The sequence below is a fragment of the Rana temporaria genome, chromosome 2 (assembly GCF_905171775.1).
Source record: "Rana temporaria chromosome 2, aRanTem1.1, whole genome shotgun sequence".
In the NCBI taxonomy this organism is placed as follows: domain Eukaryota; kingdom Metazoa; phylum Chordata; class Amphibia; order Anura; family Ranidae; genus Rana; species Rana temporaria.
The window spans coordinates 366,365,395-366,383,964 of record NC_053490.1 but is presented as its reverse complement, the minus strand read 5'-3'; the positions used below and the strand labels follow the sequence as shown (position 1 = coordinate 366,383,964).

At 43.9% G+C, this 18,570-nt stretch overlaps 1 protein-coding gene across 3 annotated transcripts in view; it reads left to right on the top strand.

Moving 5' to 3' along the window:
* Positions 1-7,521: 7,521 nt before the first annotated feature.
* USP49 (ubiquitin specific peptidase 49) overlaps positions 7,522-18,570 on the top strand; it is a 106,769-nt gene continuing 95,720 nt past the window's right edge. For all 3 annotated transcript variants that reach the window (XM_040337693.1, XM_040337694.1, XM_040337695.1), the window contains exon 1: positions 7,522-7,651. The gene's annotated coding sequence lies outside the window, so the exon portion shown is untranslated. The remainder of the gene's footprint in view (positions 7,652-18,570) is intronic.

The following is an 18,570-nucleotide window of genomic DNA, read 5'->3' as shown; positions in this document are numbered from 1 at the left end:
TTGATAATTGTAAAAGAATATTGAATGTAATGTATTGTGGATTGCAAAAAAAAAAAAAAAAAACTATGCCCGGAATCCCAGACCTTTTACCAGCCAAAAATATTTTGTGCACGTTGAAATGAAAAATACGACAAAGAAGACCCAGAACCCTGCCCAGTAAAATATATATTCATAGAAAAATGATTTACATAATGTATTTTATGGAATTTTTTTGAGATATGGGCTTAGTTTGTGTTTTTAAAAACTGTCTCCTGTCTCTCAGAGGACAGAAGCTTCTGCTGCTGCTAAATGTTTACATACTTGCACTAGGCTATCGCAGCTAAAAGGCATGGCCAATGGCTCCTGTTGCTGCCAAAAGCCAATCAGGAGTGTGAGTCCCTGGAGAGGCAAGGCTCACATGGACATCGCTGGATGAGGGGGGCTGCTGCACACAGATGTTTTTTCTACCTTCATGCATATAATGCATGAAGGTAAAAAAACGTGTGCCTTTACAACCTATTTATTGTGGATTAACAGTGCACTTACGGTTTGGAGAGGCCTTTGAGCAATACCCTATGCATTCAGGAATGAATACCAGGAACACAGAATACCTTTGCTCCGGGCATTTGTCTTTAAATGCATAGGGTCCTAAACTGGGATCAAGTCCTGGGGAAAAAAGATCCCCCCACCTCAATAATAAAAAAAAGTGTACACGCACACACACTTTATTATATGTTTTCATGTGACAACACTAAAGAAATTACACTTTGCTACAATGTAAAGTAGTGAGTGTACAGCTTGTATAACAGTGTAAATTTGCTGTCCCCTCAAAATAACTCAACACACAGCTATGTCTAAACCGCTGGCAACAAAAGTGGGCATGGAGTTCACCAGAGCTTCACAGGTTTCCACTGAAGTCTTTCCTCTTTCACTCCTCCTTGATGACATCACAGAGCTGGTGGATATTGGAGACCTTGCTCTCCTCCACCTTCCATTTGAGGATGCTACACAGATGTTTAATAGGGTTTAGGTCTGGAGACATGCTTGGCCAGTTCATCATCTTTACCCTCAGCTTCTTTAGCAAGGCAGTGGTCGTCTTGGAGGTGTGTTTGGGGTCGTTATCATGTTGGAAAGTATGCCCTGCAGCAGTGGTGTATTTTGTTTTTTGTGCTGCCCTAGGCAAGTCTAAAATCGGGCACTCCCCCCATCTAAATTTGTCCCACCTATTCCTTCTCAAGTGGCTGTGCGGTGGTTCCTGGTGGATGTGCGGGGTCTCTGGTTTAGTCTGTAGTGCTCAATACTGAGTTGGCCCACCCTTTGCTGCTATAACAGCTTCAACTCTTCTGGGAAGGCTGTTCACAAGGTTTTTCTGGAAGCACATTTGTGAGGTTAGGCACTGATGTGGATGACAAGGCTTGGCTCGCAGTCTCCACTCTTAGGCCCCGTACACACGAGAGGATCTATCCGCTGGAATTGATCTGCGGATCAGTTCCAGCGGATAGATCCACTGGTGTGTACAACCCAGCGGATATGTTTCCGCGGATTTTTATCCCCTGGGATGGATTTCAAGCGGATAAAAATTTGAAGACATGCTTTCAAATCTATCCGCTTGAATCCATCCCAACGGATTGATCCGCTGGTCTGTACAGACTCACCGGATCAATCCGTCCGAATGGATCCCCCGCATGCGTCGTAATGATTCGACGCATGCGTGGAATTCATTATATGACCGCGTCGCGCACGTCGCCGCGTCATCATCGCGGCGACGGCGCGACACGTCATCGCGATGGGATTTCGGCACGGATTTCAATCCTATGGTGAGTACACTCCATCGGATCCAAATCCGTGGAAATCCTCGAGAGGATTTATCCGCGGAAACGGTCCGTTGGACCGTATCCGCGGATAAATCCTCTCGTGTGTACTAGGCCTAATTCATCCCAAAGGTGTTCTATCAGGTTGAGGTCAGAACTCTGTGCAGGCCAGTCAAGTTCCTCCACCCCAAACTCGCTCATCCATGTCTTTATGGACCTTGTGCACTGGTCCAAATAATTTGGTGGAGGGGGGATTATGGTGTGAGACGCACAGGGCTCCTGTGCAAATTCTCACCGGAGCAGTGTCAGAGATATATGAACCCCCCTCCACTTCGCAATAATGTGAACCCGACCTTAAGGTTTGACCTCATATTATATGGTTTGGGTAAATCTGAAGACAAAAATCTACAGAAAATACACTGCTCAAAAAAAATTAATAGAAGACTTTGAAAACATATCAGATCTCAACGGGCAAAAATCTCATGCTGGATATTTATACTGATATGGACTGGGTAATGTGTTGGGAATGAAAGGATGGCACATCATTTGATGGAAATTAAAATTATCCACCTACAGAGGGCTGAATTCAAAGACACCCCGAAAATCAAAGTGAAACAATTATGCAGCAAGCTAGTCTATTTTGCTGAAATATTGCAACAACTCAAAATGGTCCTCAGTAGTTTGTTTGGCCCCCAAGTGCTCGTATGCATGCCTGACAACATCAGGGCATGCTCCTAATGAGATGACGGATAGTGTCCTGGGGTATTTCCTTCCAGATCTGGACCAGAGCATCACTGAGCTCCTGAACAGACTGGGGTGCAATCTGGTGGCACCAGATGGACCGAAAAATAATGTCCCAGAGGTGTTCTATTGGATTTAGGTCAGGTGAGCGTGAGGGCCATTCAATGGTATCAATTTCTTCATCTTCCAGGAACTGGTGGCATGCTCTTGCCACATGAGGAACCCTGGACCCACTGCACCAGCGTAGGGTCTGACAATGGGTCCAAGGGTTTCATCCCGATACCTAATGGCAGTCAGGGTGCCATTGTGTAGCCTGTAGAGGTCTGTGCGTCCCTCCATGGATATGCCTCCCTAGACCATCACTGACCCACCACCAAACCGGTCATGCTGAACGATGTTACAGGCAGCATAAAGTTCTCCGCGGCTTCTCCAGACCCTTTTACATCTGTCACATATGCTCAGGGTGCTCTCATCTGTGAAAAGCATGGGGCACCAGTGGCATACCTGCCAATTCTGGGGTTTAATAGAAAATGCCAATCAAGCTCCACAGTGTCAGGCAGTGAGCACAGAGCACACTAGAGGATGTCGGCCCTCAGGCCACCCCCATGAAGTCTGTTTCTGATTGTTTGGTCAGAGACATTTACACCAGTGGCCTGCTGGAGGTCATTTTGTAGGGCTCTGGCAGTGCTCATCCTGTTCCTCCTTGCACAAAGGAGCAGATACCGGTCCTGGTAGGTTAAGGACCTTCTACGGCTCTGTCCAGCTCTTCTAGAGTAACTACCTGTCTCCTGGAATCTCCTCCATGCTCTTGAGACTGTGCTGGGAGACACGGCAAACCTTCTGGCAATGACACGTATTGATGTGTCATCCTGGAGGAGTTGGACTGCCTGTGCAACCTTTATAGGGTCCAAGTATCACCTCGTGCTACCAGAAGTGACACTAACCCTAGCCAAATGCAAAACTAGAGAAAAACAGTCAGAAAAGATGAGTAGGGAAAAAAAATGGCAGACACCTCCACCTGAAAAAACATTCCTGTTTTGGAGGTCGTTTCATTGTTGCCCATCTAGTGCGCCCGTTGTTAAGCAGTTTCGGCTGCTTTGCTGTTAATTAAATTTGAACAATCTCCTCTGTATACACCCCTCCCCCTCTGCTACTTAACTGACCAGATCAATATCCCAGGAGTTCTGATTCAAAGGTGTTCCTTTCATTTTTCTGAGCAGTGAATATGTATGGGGACTAAGACTGGAATGCTATTAAAGTTCATGTGCGTGTAAAGGCAGGTGTCCCAATACTTTTGGTAATTTAGTGTATATACCATAGTTTGTAGACACTTTAACCACTTAAGGACCGGACCAATATGCTGCTACATGACCCAATGGGTTTTTACAATTCGGCACTGCGTCGCTTTAACAAACAATTGCGCGGTCGTGCGACGTGGCTCCCAAACATAATTGGCGTCCTTTTTTCCCCACAAATAGAGCTTTCTTTTGGTGGTATTTGATCACCTCTGCGGTTTTTATTTTTTGCGCTATAAACAAAAATGGAGCGACAATTTTGAAAAAAATGCAATATTTTTTACTTTTTGCTATAATAAATATCCCCCAAAAACATATATACAATTTGTTTTTTTCAGTTTAGGCCGATACGTATTCTTCTACCTATTTTTGGTAAAAAAAATCGCAATAAGCGTTTATCGATTGGTTTGCGCAAAATGTATAGCGTTTACAAAATAGGGGATAGTTTTATTGCATTTTTATTAATTTTTTTTTTTTACTACTAATGGTGGCGATCAGCGATTTTTTTCGTGACTGCGACATTATGGCGGACACTTCGGACAATTTTGACACATTTTTGGGACCATTGTCATTTTCACAGCAAAAAATGCATTTAAATTGCATTGTTTATTGTGAAAATGACAGTTGCATTTTGGGAGTTAACCACAGGGGGCGCTGTAGGATTTAGTGTTCACCTAGTGTGTGTTTACAACTGTAGGGGGGTGTGGCTGTAGGACTGACGTCATCGATCGAGTCTCCCTATAAAAGGGATGACTCGATCGATGCGGCGCCATAGTGAAGCACGGGGAAGCCGTATTTACATACGGCTTTCCCCGTTCTTCAGCTCCGCGGAGCGATCGCGACGGAGCGGCTATAAATGAATAGCCGCGCCGTTGTCCCGGATCGCTCCCCGAGGGAACCCGACCGCCGCATGTAGCGGGGGGGGGGTCCCGATCGGACCCCTGACCCACGTCTAGGCAGGGACGTACGTGCCATTCTGCCGATGTATATCTACATGCGGCGGTCGGGAAGTGGTTAACTGTCACATAAACCAATATACATCTTTTTTTGCCAATAATTTTAGCCAAAATGTATGAAGAAATTTTATTTTTTTCCGTATATGTGTAGCGCTACCCCCGCAGGAGCCGCTGGTTAGAATAGGGATGGCGTGTTTCCTCTGTGAGCGTCTAGGGCATGGGTGCTCAACCTGTGGCTCTCCAGCTGTTGCAAAACTACAAGTCCCATCATGCCTCTGCTTTTGGGAGTCATGCTTGTAACTGTCAGCCTTGCAATGCCTCATGGGACTTGTAGTTCTGAAACAGCTGGAGAGCCACAGGTTGAGCACCCATGGTCTAGGGGTAATGATGATAATGAGATGATGAGAGCAATGACGGAATGTCCAAGCAGCAGGTGTCTTTTCTTGTAGCTTTATTTCACCCAACACGGCAAAACAGTGAACTTGAGGTAGGTAGGGAAAGATGGGTGAGAAGGAGAATTGCAGATTCAGGCTTGAACAATACAGAAGCAATCCTGCTTCAAAACGACACTCTACTTTCGTCGCACCTCAGCCGAGGGGGTGTAGTGTACCTGGACAGGCCTCTCACACCGACCTGGCAGCCAGGGTATCACTCAGAGCACTGGGAAGAAGAACAAGTCCCTGCCACAGACCTGGTGCACATGAATATCAGGGAAGAACCTCTGCCACAGGCCCTTCCCCCGAACGTAGAATTATGAAGTGAATCTTCCTCAGTGAATTTAGTGTCTGAATCTCCCTCAGGTAGTTTTCCTCAATTGGTCACCGACTGACAGGTTGCCAACAGACAAACTCTCAATGTCCGGTCACCTTAATCCCCGGTGGATTGTCTAGGCCCTGTTGGATTGCCTGCCTCTGGGCTCTCCTCAGACTGACTCCTCACCGAACAGCACAACTCGCTTGGGATCTTCTCTCAAAGTTTGGGGAACCCAGTAGATCACTGTGGTCCCGCCATAGCTTCAGTTGCTCCGTGCCAACATGGTCCCGGAACCAAGGACACCTCGTAGCACGTGCGCCCCGGCCTGGTAGGCCATATCGCCAGGGGCCGTGATGTGCGCACACCCTGAAGGTGGGTGCCGCACCCGGAAAAAGAACCAGAATATAGACCTCACAAAATGGCGTCCGCTCAAGAAGTACCCTCCCCCAGCATGCCCCGCGAGGGAAAACCCCTCCTGATTGGCTACTGGCAGGATGCACTCCTCAGACTGAACTCCCGAGGTGGAAAGGCACCTCTGGAACACAGAATGAACTGACAGTACAGCCCAGCCAGAGCAGAGGCCTAATTTACACAAATCACCTGGATGAGAGTTAACTAACTCTCTCATCCCCCTCTAAATTTAAGATAGCACCTGGACTGAAAGTACACAGGCGCTACACATGTTTTGTAGCAGACGGTCAAAAATATTATTATTATTACACGCACTCGAAATTGGGTTAACATGCACGCACTTTGACCACGCGGTCTCTAAAAAAAGAGAGGCGAAGGACTAACGGGGCTGGTTGAGCGGGCAAATCCTCTCACTCCCTTATAGGGAGTCCCTCTGCCCCGTTGGGCTTCAAAGCGGAGCAGGTAGGGCGGGCTGTGTGGAAGGACCCCCTCACACACCCGCCATTGCCACCCGGGGCATGGAAAAAGGTGGCAGATTGCCTCTGGGGGAGGCCTGCCTACTCCCAACTCCTGCAGTCCGGCTCCTCTCTCGAGTACACGCACAAAAATACACTTGAAAAAAAAAATATATATATTATTATTTTTTTAAAAATTTGGGGTCTCTTTTCATTTTTATGGCAAAACATAACAAACTCCAGTGGTGATCAAATACCACCAGAAGAAAGGTCTATTTGTGTGAAAAAATGTTACAAACTTTGTTTGCGTAAAGCGTTGCATGACCACGCAATTAGCAGTTAAAATGGCAAACACTGCCCTGGCCATGAAGGGGGTAAAACGTTGTGGTTAGGGTCCAGTTCACACCTAGGCTGTTTGAAGTGCGTTTTCTGAGGCGCTTCAACGCTCCACAAGGTTTCTGCTCTAATGAAAGGCCACAGCTCACACCTGGGCATTGTGCTCCTTCTTTGGGCCAGAGTTGGACATTTTGGCCCCTATAGACTTCAATTGGAACACCTGAAAATGTGTATGGCGTGTTTTTTCACGCAACAGAAAAACGCACGTACAAACGCACAGAAAAACGCTGGAGGAGGAACACGCTGAAGTGTGGACCTCCCAGAAGCTCTCAGCTGTGTCTGGCAAAGCAAAGGTAAAGTAACTAAACTCATCTGTCCACTTCAGGCTCTTCTCCATACCTCAAATCTTTTCACAAGAGGTAAACAAACAAATAGCGAAACAGAGTTTGAATGCCAAACTAGAACAGCTGAACAAGAAGTCTGCGCCTTTAAGAGTCCTTTGTCTCCAGCAACCTTATTTACCCTTTTGCGGCTCAACCACACTTTCCACAGCCGTCCGTATTCACGTAACAGAGATACGCTCCCCGAAGGGATGTTCGCCACTTTTTTTACGCACTTGGCGTAGATCCGAAATAATACCCGGAGCACGGCCTGCGTGTGCTGAACGTGGAGGAAGGAGGAGGTGACGCTTTGACCGGCGGCCGTCTCCTCCAATCACAGGTGGCGGAGGGGACAGGCGCCGGCGGCGGGAGCCTATGGGAAGACAGGATAGCGAGCCGGGGGGGCGGAGACTTGTGCGGTAACAACCGGGTGACAGGCCGAGTGTACTGCGAATAACGGAATAAAGAGCGGCATCGGCGGAGACATGAGGCGGAGACAAGGCGGAGGGCGAGGGGCGGGCACCGGACAAGCAGGTACTGGGCCAAGAGGGGCGGGGTGCGGATGGTGGAGGAGGGGAGGAGCGGAGGAGGTGGTACCGGGGGAGGCACACACACATTTTGTATACAGGCACATGTAAATAATACAAAGACACAAGTGCAGCTATTGATCCTCAATCATGATTGTGCTGGTGAATTAGCAGTGGCCTCGTTATCAGCTGCTACAGATCGGAAGTGTACACTGTGTCTATATGAGTGTGTTCTGTCCAGTTGGGGGGATTTTAAGCGGGCTGCTTTGTTGTGTCCCTACTTGGATCCCTATCCAGAGATCAGTGTGACTACAAAACACACACACAGTGTCATCAGGATTGTGGTCATTCTGTGTGCACACATGTCCTGGCTGGGATCTTCTCTGATGACAGCCCAGATGTCATAGACTGATCGATCCAAATCTGTCCCCTTCACTATCATTGCCCCCTGGGTCTGTTGTGGCTTCAGTGCTGGGGGGGCAGTAATCACGGACTCTGTTGGGCCTTGGTGTGACCTGGAAACTTTTCTATGGAGAGTCTGCAATTTAGGAATTCACAACTAAGATGGTGGCCTTCTGATTAATTAGATGTTCGAGTTTAAACGCGTTTCGTAAAAAGGTGATCTCCTGGAAATGGGAATTGACCGTCGGCGTTCAGGAATGCCAAAGTTAGACCGCTAGTACCGCGTCCGGTACACAGAGATTGCTGCTTTCCTGGCTCGGCATTGTATTCCAGGGGTGTCCAACCTGCGGCCCAAGACTGGTATAAATACGGGCCAGAAGCAGGGGCAGACTGACAACTCATGGGGCCCCTGGGCAACAGGAGATTATGGGGCCCCCAGGTAATTTATTATGGGGCCCACACACACACACACACATACATACATACACACATATATATATATATATATATATATATATATATATATATATATATATATATATATATATATATATATAATTACACACACACACACTGAAAAGGTACTGGAGAAGCGGGGCAGCTATAATCTTGGGATTTTTAGACCAAAATGATGTCGGCAAGGGACATTTCAGGGATAGATGTAAAAAAAAAAAAAATTTTTACATACTGTCCCTGGTTTTACTGAGGCTGGCAACCCTGATGGGGGCCCCCTAGTGGCATGGGTCCCTTGGGCAGTGCCCGAGCACCCAAATGGTCAGTCCGCCCCTGGCCAGAAGCAAATTGTAAACTTCCTTTACAATGTTGAGAGAGAGATATATCTATATCTCTTTTTTATTTTTATTTTTCAATGCGTTTACACTTGGTGAACACATGCCGCCAAAGAAAAATGTGACAGTGGCTTATTCTTATTAATGATGATGATAATAAGCACGAGTACTCATGCAGATGCTTAGTATTGGCACCAATACTGGTACAACCCTGATAATGATGATAATTTCATGGTTGTACCAGTATTGGTGCTGATACTAAGCATCTGCATGAGTACTCGTGATTATTATTATTATACAGGATTTAGCCTAGGTTCACACTAATGCGGGTTAGAAATCACGCGCTGTGACAGGAAGTCAGGTAAATCTGGGGGTGTTGTCACAGACGGGAGATACATTTCTGCCTTGTTTAGAAAATTCACCAATTATTATTAGGTGTCGGCTGCAGAGGTAGCCAGAAAGGTTTTGGCTGCAGAGGTAGCCAAACAGCTTCAGCTGTTCAGAATGAGAAAATTAAGGCCTCTATAAGTGCAGAGGACTACTACTGTATGCTGCATCCTGAGGCTTGTTGAGTTAAGGAGAGCAGTGAGCTGAGGAAGACTTCTGAAGGTGAAGTGGTTGTTGATATTTTTGCTGTGTGATAAAAAAATCAAAAAGACTATTGTTTTCTGCTGGAAGACCAGCAGTGTCTGCCCAGCCGTAGGCTGTGCCAGACTCCATAGATAGGTTCCTGTGTTGTGAAGGTAGACGGCTCAAGTGGCCAGGGTTTATTTTATGTTTTGTTTTGTTTATGCTGTTTGGATGCTTGCACTTGTTTCCAGCAATATGGAAGAATAAACCATAATCCTTGTTTTTCAACCACCCACGGCTGCCTCTCTGTATAGTTCAGTGTGTAGTGAACCCACTCAGGAGGTCGCTAACCCCTTAAAGCGCGTTCAGTTGAACTTGCATGATTTCACACCGGCAATGCATTCTGACTTCGGGGGCAATTTGACAGACATCTTTACGGGTTTGTGCACAGATGTCTTTTCATATCCCCCCCCCCCCCCGAAGTCGCCAAAAGTAGCACAGGAACTACTTTTGGGAATTGGCGCTGCACTGATTGGGACAGTGCTATTGCTGGCAATAGCTGCTGATTTGGCATGCGATTTGACATGTCAGATCGCATGCCAAATCGGCCCAATGTGAACGTGGGCTCTTATAGCGCCAACAGTTTACACAGTTCTTTACAACATAAGGGCAGACAGTACAATTACAATACAATTTATTTCCAGTTCCCAAAGAAGGATATCGGAGAACTGGAGAAAGTGTAGAGAAGGGCAACCAAACTGCTAAGAGGCATGGAGGAGCTCAGCTATGAGGAAAGATTAGAGGAACTGAATTTTTTTCTCTCTTCAAAAGGAGATTTAGACCCCTTTCACACTGGAGTGTTTTTACCGCGTTTTGAGCGTTAAAAATAGCGCTATTAAAATGCTCAAACACTCTCCATGCATCTCAATGGACCCTTTCACACTGAGACGTTGCGCTGGCTGGGGCATTGAGAAAAGTCCTGCAAACAGCATCTTTTGGGCGCTGAAAAAAATGCTCCTCTCCATTGAAATAAATTGAAAGCGCTGCAAAAATGCCTGAATAGCGCCTATAATTCGCTCTGAGCTGTAGAAAAGTCACAGGATCTCCCAAAAATATAAACATGCAAGCAGAAAAAAGAGCATCTACAACAGCAGAACTGAAATTGCCCATGCTTCAATAACGCTTGAAAACTCTGTTAAAACGCCTGCAGCGTTGCGTTCATTTTACCGCTAGCACCCTAAAAACGCGGTAATATCGCTAAAGGCGTTTTAGGGCGTTTTTGCAGCGCCTCAGTGTGAAAGGACTTTAAGGGGGATATGATCAACATGTATAAATATAGAAGTGGTCCATAAAGTGAACTTGGTGTTGAGTTATTCACTTTACAGTCATCACAGAGGACACTCTTTTTCTTCACAGTAAGAGCTGTGAAAATGTGGAATCGATTCTCTCCAGAGGTGGTTCTGCCCAGCTCAGTAGATTGCTTTAAAAAAAGGTCTGGATTCTTTCCTAAATCAGAATATAACTGGATACTAACATTTATAAAGTTGGTCCAGGGAAAATCAGATTGCCTCTCAGGGAATCGAGAAGGATTTTTTTTCTTCTTCCTCTGAATCAACTGTGTATAGATAGGCTTGTGTATATGGGATTGTATGTGTTGTGTTTTTTTTTTGGTTTAACTAAGATGGACTTTTTTTTTTTTTTTTCTGACTAACTATTACAGTAAGAATCAGATGGCTCTGCTCATTAGGCTGGATTCACACCTATGCAGTTTTGGTGCATTTTGCATTGTTTGCTGTGGGTCAGGTTCTGTAGTGCAAATCTGCAAAAAGCATTACAAATGCATAGGTGTGAGTCCAGCCTTAGAGCTTACATTCTAATGCCCTGTACACACGATCACTTTTTGTGATAAAAAAAAATGTCATTTTTTATCATGGAAAAAAAATGACATTTTTCCAACTTCATCATTAAAAATGATGTTGCCCACACACCATTGTTTTTGAAAAATGATGAACAAAGTGACAGAACTCTAAAGGGGAAGTTCTATTCGCCTTGAGGCTGCTTTTAGCTGGTTACTTGTTAGTAAAAAAAACGATTCGCGCTTTTTTTGTCTGTTACAGCGTGATGAATGTGCTTACTCCATTATGAATGGTAGTTTTGCCTCCCATCTCATAACTTGCTTCTGGGCATGTGCGGGTTTAAAACTTCATTTTTGCCCACACACGGTCATTTTTTATGACCCAAAAAATTACATTTTAGAAAATGACATAAAAAATTCAAGCATGTTCGAATTTTTTTTTTTTGTCATTTTTCAGAAGACCTAAAATGACATTTTGCCCACACACGATCATTTTAAATGACATTTTTAAAAATGTCATTTTATTTCATCACAAAAAGTGATCGTGTGTACAGGGCATAAGAGATGATGTGATACCTTTGCAGTGCAATTTGACCCCATTCATTTTGAATGTAATGGGCTCAAATCACACTGCAAAGAATCTCATGTATTTTTTTCCCCCCACCGTTCCCGCGTGACCCCAGGCTTGTCATTGTGACTTCAGCCTGGGTTCACACAGGAGTGGTGCAGGAAACTGCATGCGATTTGGACATGAATCTGACCATATTCCTGATCAAATGGAATATGGTTCTTTGCAGTGCGATTTGAGCCCGTTCATTTTGTATGGGCTCAAATCGCACCACAAGAGTATCGGCGAATACTTGACCGAAAGTATATTGTGCCAACAGATTGCACAGCGCTTTACAATATAAAGGGAGACAAGACAGTTACAATACAATAATGAACAAGAGCGTTCAGAAGGCCTTGCTCATAAGCACTTATAATCAAATAGGTTGGGGCAAGTAATACAAAAGGCTATAACTGTGGGGGATGAGCTGATGGAAGTGATAAAAGTTCAGTTAGTTGGAGTTGTGATAGACTTCCCTGAAGATGAGTTTTCAGGGATCGCCTAAATGTAGGAAGTGTAGGAGATGGCCAGACAGACTGAGGTAGAAGGTTCCAGAGGATGGGAGAAGCTCTGGAGAAGTCAATGACTTTTATAAGTTTTGTCTCCCAAAGAAAAATATCAGTCTTCACAATCGCACCTTAAAGCGGAGTTCCACCCTAAAGTGGAACTTCCAATCATCGGATTCCCCCCTCCAGTGCCACAATTGGCACTTTTTTGGGGGGGGGGCAGGATACCTTTCTTTGGGAGTCCGGGCTGCGGCCCGTGACGTCACCGCGGGGCTCCCTCCTCCTCCCCCGGCCGCCGGGCCAATAGGAGAGAGGAGCAGGGCCTCGCACATGTGCAGTGGGGTTCCCGGCGTGAAGTCGAAGGGCTACACTGCCGGGTTCCCTTATTCTGCAGTGGCAGCAGCTGATGGAAACATCAGCTGTGGTGCCGACATTGAGGGACAGCAGGACAGGTAAGTGTCCATTTATTAAAAGCCAACAGCTGCAGTATGTGTAGCTGCTGGCTTTTAATTTTTAATTTTTTCGCTGGAATGGCGCTTTAATCATGTCATTGATTTTCAACATCTCCAATATATGTGGGCAACTATTTTGAAGGATGAAACGCATAAAGGGCAAAATTAGAACCAAAATATTTGATGAGAACCTTGAGAATTGCTACTGCTACCATCCAACTAGATATTGATGTGTTAGTTTATTGAAGACAATGTCAAATATCACACTAGTTTTATGTTGCCCTCTTTTATTTGTATTATTAAAAAATATTACAATAAAATTTAGGTTTTATTACTCGGGTACGTTATCTATACCGGTGATCGTTCCTTGTGATCTGCCCAAGTTTTTCTGCTCATCAGCTATACCTATTGTTAGTGCATTTTTTTTTTTCAAATATGTTTATTGGGTTTTTAAAACATGTAAGAGTATACAAAGCGATCTTGTTACAATGTATGCAATAAGTCGAATAAGTGACATTACATTCAAGAACATAAAACAAGGATCAATATTTAAAGCTAGTGATCCATCATAGTCACAACAAAGCATTCAAGATAAAATTAGAGTATTTAGGGGGGAAAGGAAGGGGTAGGGGATGTTAGTGCATTTTATGTGTAGCCCAAGACCATTCCTCTTCTCCCAATGTGGCCCAGGAAGGTCAAAAGGTTGGACACCCCTGATGTATACAGTTCTCTGAAGGATTGTATAATGTGTTAAAGCTTGTCCTGGAAACTTTTAAAGTTCTGTTGTCCTTAAGGAAAAATTAATCCTGTGAATGCAGTTGCATCAGAAATCTATCGCAAGCCAAGACTAGGTTCAGACTTGGCACAAAACCACCGTGTGTGTGTTCTAGACCCACAGGTGAAACACGCTGCTCTATAGCAGACACGCAAAGGTGCCATTAATTCTTAATAGCATCCATACACATGAGCAGAATGCCTGCCTTTTACTAGGCATGAAACGACATGGAGCTGTAGCACCATGCCATGCAGTAGAGCTGGGCGATTTTTTTTTTTTTACTAACACAAAACCCAGCCTCTTCATTCATGACAAGTGGGTTATGTTCCCTGTTTACAGGAGAGGAGTCCTCTCCTGTAAACAGGGAACATAACCCACTTGTCAAGATTTAAGGAGCTGTGTCCGTCTATGGACTTCAGAGAAAAGGATTTTACGGTGAGTACAAAAAATCCTATTTTTTTTTTATGCCAAACAAACTATCTAAAGTGACAATAAAGCTGGTAATCAACTCTTTTTACAGTGATAGTAAACCCTCACTGTGTAAAACAACCTGTTTAGTTTAAAATAGAAATGAAAGGCAAAACGTGTACACCCCCCCCCCCCCCCTTCTTCTTTCTTTCTTCTTTCTTTCTTCTTTCTTTCTTCTTTCTTTCTTCTTTCTTTCTTCCTTCTTTCTTCTTTCTTTCTTCCTTCTTTCTTCCTTCTTTCTTCTTTCTTCCTTCTTTCTTCCTTCTTCCTTCTTTCTTCTTCCTTCTTCCTTCTTTCTTCTTCCTTCTTCCTTCTTTCTTCTTTCTTCTTTCTTCTTTCTTCTTTCTTCTTTCTTCTTTCTTCTTTCTTCTTTCTTCTTTCTTCTTTCTTTTTTTCTTTTTTCTTTTTGTTAAGTGATCACATTCCTTCTGTTTTCAGCTGCAAAAGAGCTTGGGAAGAGAAGCAGCACACTGAGATTCCCTGTAAAATGCTGTGCGGGGGGAGAGATCAGTTTCCAGCATGGCAAGAATACTGACCACAGTGTGTTCTCATGCCTAGGGAGAGGGGATTCCTCCATCCACCTTGTTAATGCGCTTTGTAGGTGCTTCTGCAGCCCTGCCAACACATTTTTAATGGGCAGGGTGTTTTAGATGCTGCGTACAGGACTTTTTAGAACCGCCCCAATGTGAAATTACTAGGACTTTCACACTGGGGAGACATGAGAGGCGCTTTACTGGCGCCATTTTTAGCGCTAAAACGCCTGAAAAGCGCCTCAGTGTGAAAGGCGTCTTGCATCCAGCAGTTCTTGGCACAGAGAAGCTGAGTTGGAGAGAAGCTATTGTGTGTAGAAGGGGCCAGCCCCCTCGAGATCAGCATCCGGCAGATAGTTCAGCATGGGAATGGTGCTATGTGTGTGGTGGGTAGTATTTAAGTATCTATCTCTCTCTCTCAAATGTTTCCTTTTTATCACTACCCTATTTTTTTTTTTTTTTTTTTATGTGGCTTTAAAGCTGTGGTTGGATGTACTGGATTTATAAAAATGAGGAAGAAGCCTTTCTTAAAAGAAATCACAACTTGCACAAGTTGTCTGTCTAGTTTTTGCTGCCACCATTAGACAATGAACAGCATCCTTGCCAACACACTGCCTTGTTTATGTTAATTGAACTGGCTTGCTGGTGGATGACAGCTCTAAGTCCCTCAGTGACTGTAAGATTGTAATTAAACTGCTCTCCAGGTTCTTTCGCCAACTCTATAATGGTAGTACTCCTGAAGGCGTTTGATCAGCTATGTGCAGAGTTCTCCCTACAACCTAAACATTTTTATCAATACCTTCAACTCCAACATGCAATGCAGACACAAACGCTCTCTTTGGCTATATCTAGCTCCTCGAGACTGCGAGCAATTCTGCAAGCTACCACTTGCAGGGGTCTGATATCGAGGGCCTACTCTGTTTTGTTATCTTCTATTCAAGATCACACACTGTTAAAAAGTAGAGCTTGTTGGGTCACGGATATCGGAGCCATAGATGGAGATTAACGGGATAGGGCCCCAGAGGCACTCCTTGCTGTATCGGTGTCAGCGGCACATAAACTCACAATTATTTATCTTGCGCAGAGCCTATCAAACCCCTGATAGGCTATCTGATTGGGGCCGAAGGGATTCTCCTCTGTCGAAAGTGCTCAATGGTCAGGGGAGACTTCATAAATATGGCATGGCGCTGCTCGAAACTTACCCGATACTGGGTGTAGATAGTGCAGGTTATTTCTTATCTAGCCCAAATACCTATACCTCTTGATCCCCTGGGTGCAGTTGATGCTGACGTGTATGCAAAAAGGTATTTTATATTATGGTGTCCAGTAGGGCTGCAACTAACGATTATTTTCATAATCGATTAGTTGGCCGATTATTGTTTCGATTAATCGGATAATCTTAAAGTGTGGTGTACAGTTTAGTTAATATGTAAATATAAAAAAAGCAATTCTTAAATATCTATACGCAGTGGTAAATATAAATAACAAACTACAGTAATTGTAATGCCTTCTATTACCTCCACTTTCTCTGGGTTCAGATGCTGATCTTCCCTGCACAGAGTCTTTTTAAAGTGATTTTTTTTTTTTTTTTTTTAAACAAACTTGTCATATTACCTGCTCTGTGTAATGGTTTTGCACACAGCAGCCCAGATCCTCCACTTCTGGGGTTCCTTTACCGATGCTGCAAAGTATAGTACAGTAGAGTACCCGCTGTAGCAAGGTAAAAAAAACTTCTGCCTTTAGAACCACTCACTTCCTGCCCAGGACTACATGTCCCATGAGGCATTGCTCCTCACACTTTCACAAATTCTCAGGCACTAAGTGACATGTATGGATGGGGTACTGAGCTGTATGTGTGCTGCACTGTATTTCCTGATATGTAAACAAATAATGTATTCTATATGCAGGCCAACTAATCAACTGGCCGATTAATCGATTATGAAAATAGTTGACAACTATTTTCATAATTGATTAGCTGTTGATTAGTCGATTAGTTGTTGTACCTAGCTAGAAAGCTGATCACCTGATTTTTTTTTTTTTTTTTTTTTTTTTTTTTTTTTTTTTTTTTTTTTTTTTTTTGGTTGGCTCCCACTGTGTTTTCTAGGGCGCAGTGGGTCGCCTACGTTGATTCCCTTCTACTTGGAGAGCAGTTGGCTTATCGCCATCGAAAAGCGTTTAAAAAACATTAACCCCATATGGGAAAGTTGGCTTGATAACCCAAGTCTCGCCCCACTACAATTAGTGATGGATAGGTTATTACAATTCTAAGACCACTTATGCCGCATACACACAGTCGTTTTTTGTGATGAAATAAAACAACGTTTTTCATCATGGGGGGGAAAAAAAACAAAGTTTTTCTAACTTCATCATAAAAAACAACGTTGCCCACACACCATCGTTTTCTGAAAATGCTCTAGTAAAGCGCGGTTATGTACAACACGAACGACGGCACTCTGTTCCATTCAAGCTCCCGTCTCATAACTTGCTTCTGAGCATGCGCAGGTTTAAAACGTCATTTTAGCCAACACACCATCATTTTTTTATGACACAAAAAACGACATTTTGAAAAACGACATAAAAAATTGAAGCATGTTCGAATTTTTTGGTCGTTTTTTAGAAGACAAAAAACGATGTGAAGCCCACACACGATCGTTTTAAATGACGTTTTATTTCATCACAAAAAACGACCGTGTGTACGCGCCATTAGTTATCAGGGTTATGACCTGATTCCTCTGCTGTACATCTGAGACTTCTGAGTAATCGTCCCTCAATAAACTCGATTTGTTTTTTGTTTTATTTTGCTCAGTTTTTTTCTTTTTTACTGTTTTTTTTTTTTGTTTTTTTGTTTTTTCATAAAAGTTTGGATATGGTTTAAATATGATGTGATGCTCTCCACCTGGTTATATATCTCATGTTCAGTGGATGGTTGTTGCCTATACTTCTTTCTTCTTTCTTCTTTCTTCTTTCTTCTTTCTTCTTTCTTCTTTTTTTTTTTTTACTTTATTTTATCAAAAATACACAGATACAAAATCTAAATAAATACCATATACCCTCTTGCATCATTTATATCAGGGGTGTCCAAACTTTTTTCAAAGAGGGCCAGAATTGATGAAGTGAACATGCTCGAGGGCCGACCATTTTGCCCGACATTCTTTGAACCATTAAAAGTCGGTCTAAGACCCCTTTCACACTGAAGCGTTTTTACAGCGTTTTAGCGTTAAAAATAGCGCTATTAAAATGCTCTCCATGCATCTCAATGGACCCTTTCACACTGAGTCCTGCAAGCTGCATCTTTGGAGCAGCTTTTGGGCGCTGAAAAAAACGCTCCAAAAACGCCCCTCTCCATTGAAATGAATTAAAAGCGCTGTAAAAACGCCTTACCCTTTCACACTGAGGCACTGCAAAAACGCCCTAAAACTTTAGGGTCTTAGCAGAGCTTTACCAGCATTTTTTGGGCGCTGGCAGTGTGAAAGGGCTCTGAAAGCACTCAGGCTTTCACATTGGGATTGCAGATGAGGCTTTGCTTGAATAATGCTCGAAAAAAAAACCAGTGTGAAAGGGGCCTAAGTGTGTTAGTTCGAGCACTAATACACTGCCCAACTAGAATTATCTTGCCTTAATGGCTGTGTGTTGAGAAGAGATGAGCTTAGGCATATTATTTGGATATACCGTATTTATTGGCGTATAACACGCACCTTCACTTTAGGAGAGAAGTTTCAGGGAAAAAAAACGTAACATTTTAAATAAAGAACTGTGAAGCAAAATAAGGGTCAGTGCCCATCTGCAGACCCACCATGGCCAGGAAGGCAGCACCCACCATTGCCAGGAATGCACTCACCATTGCCAGGAATGATCAGTGTCCATCTGCAGCCAGCTGTGCCCAATTGTCCATCTGCAGCCAGCCGTGCCTTATTCGTTTTAAATTTTGCCGCAGAGATAGGAGCCGGATGTCCTGTGTGTTCGGCTGTACTTG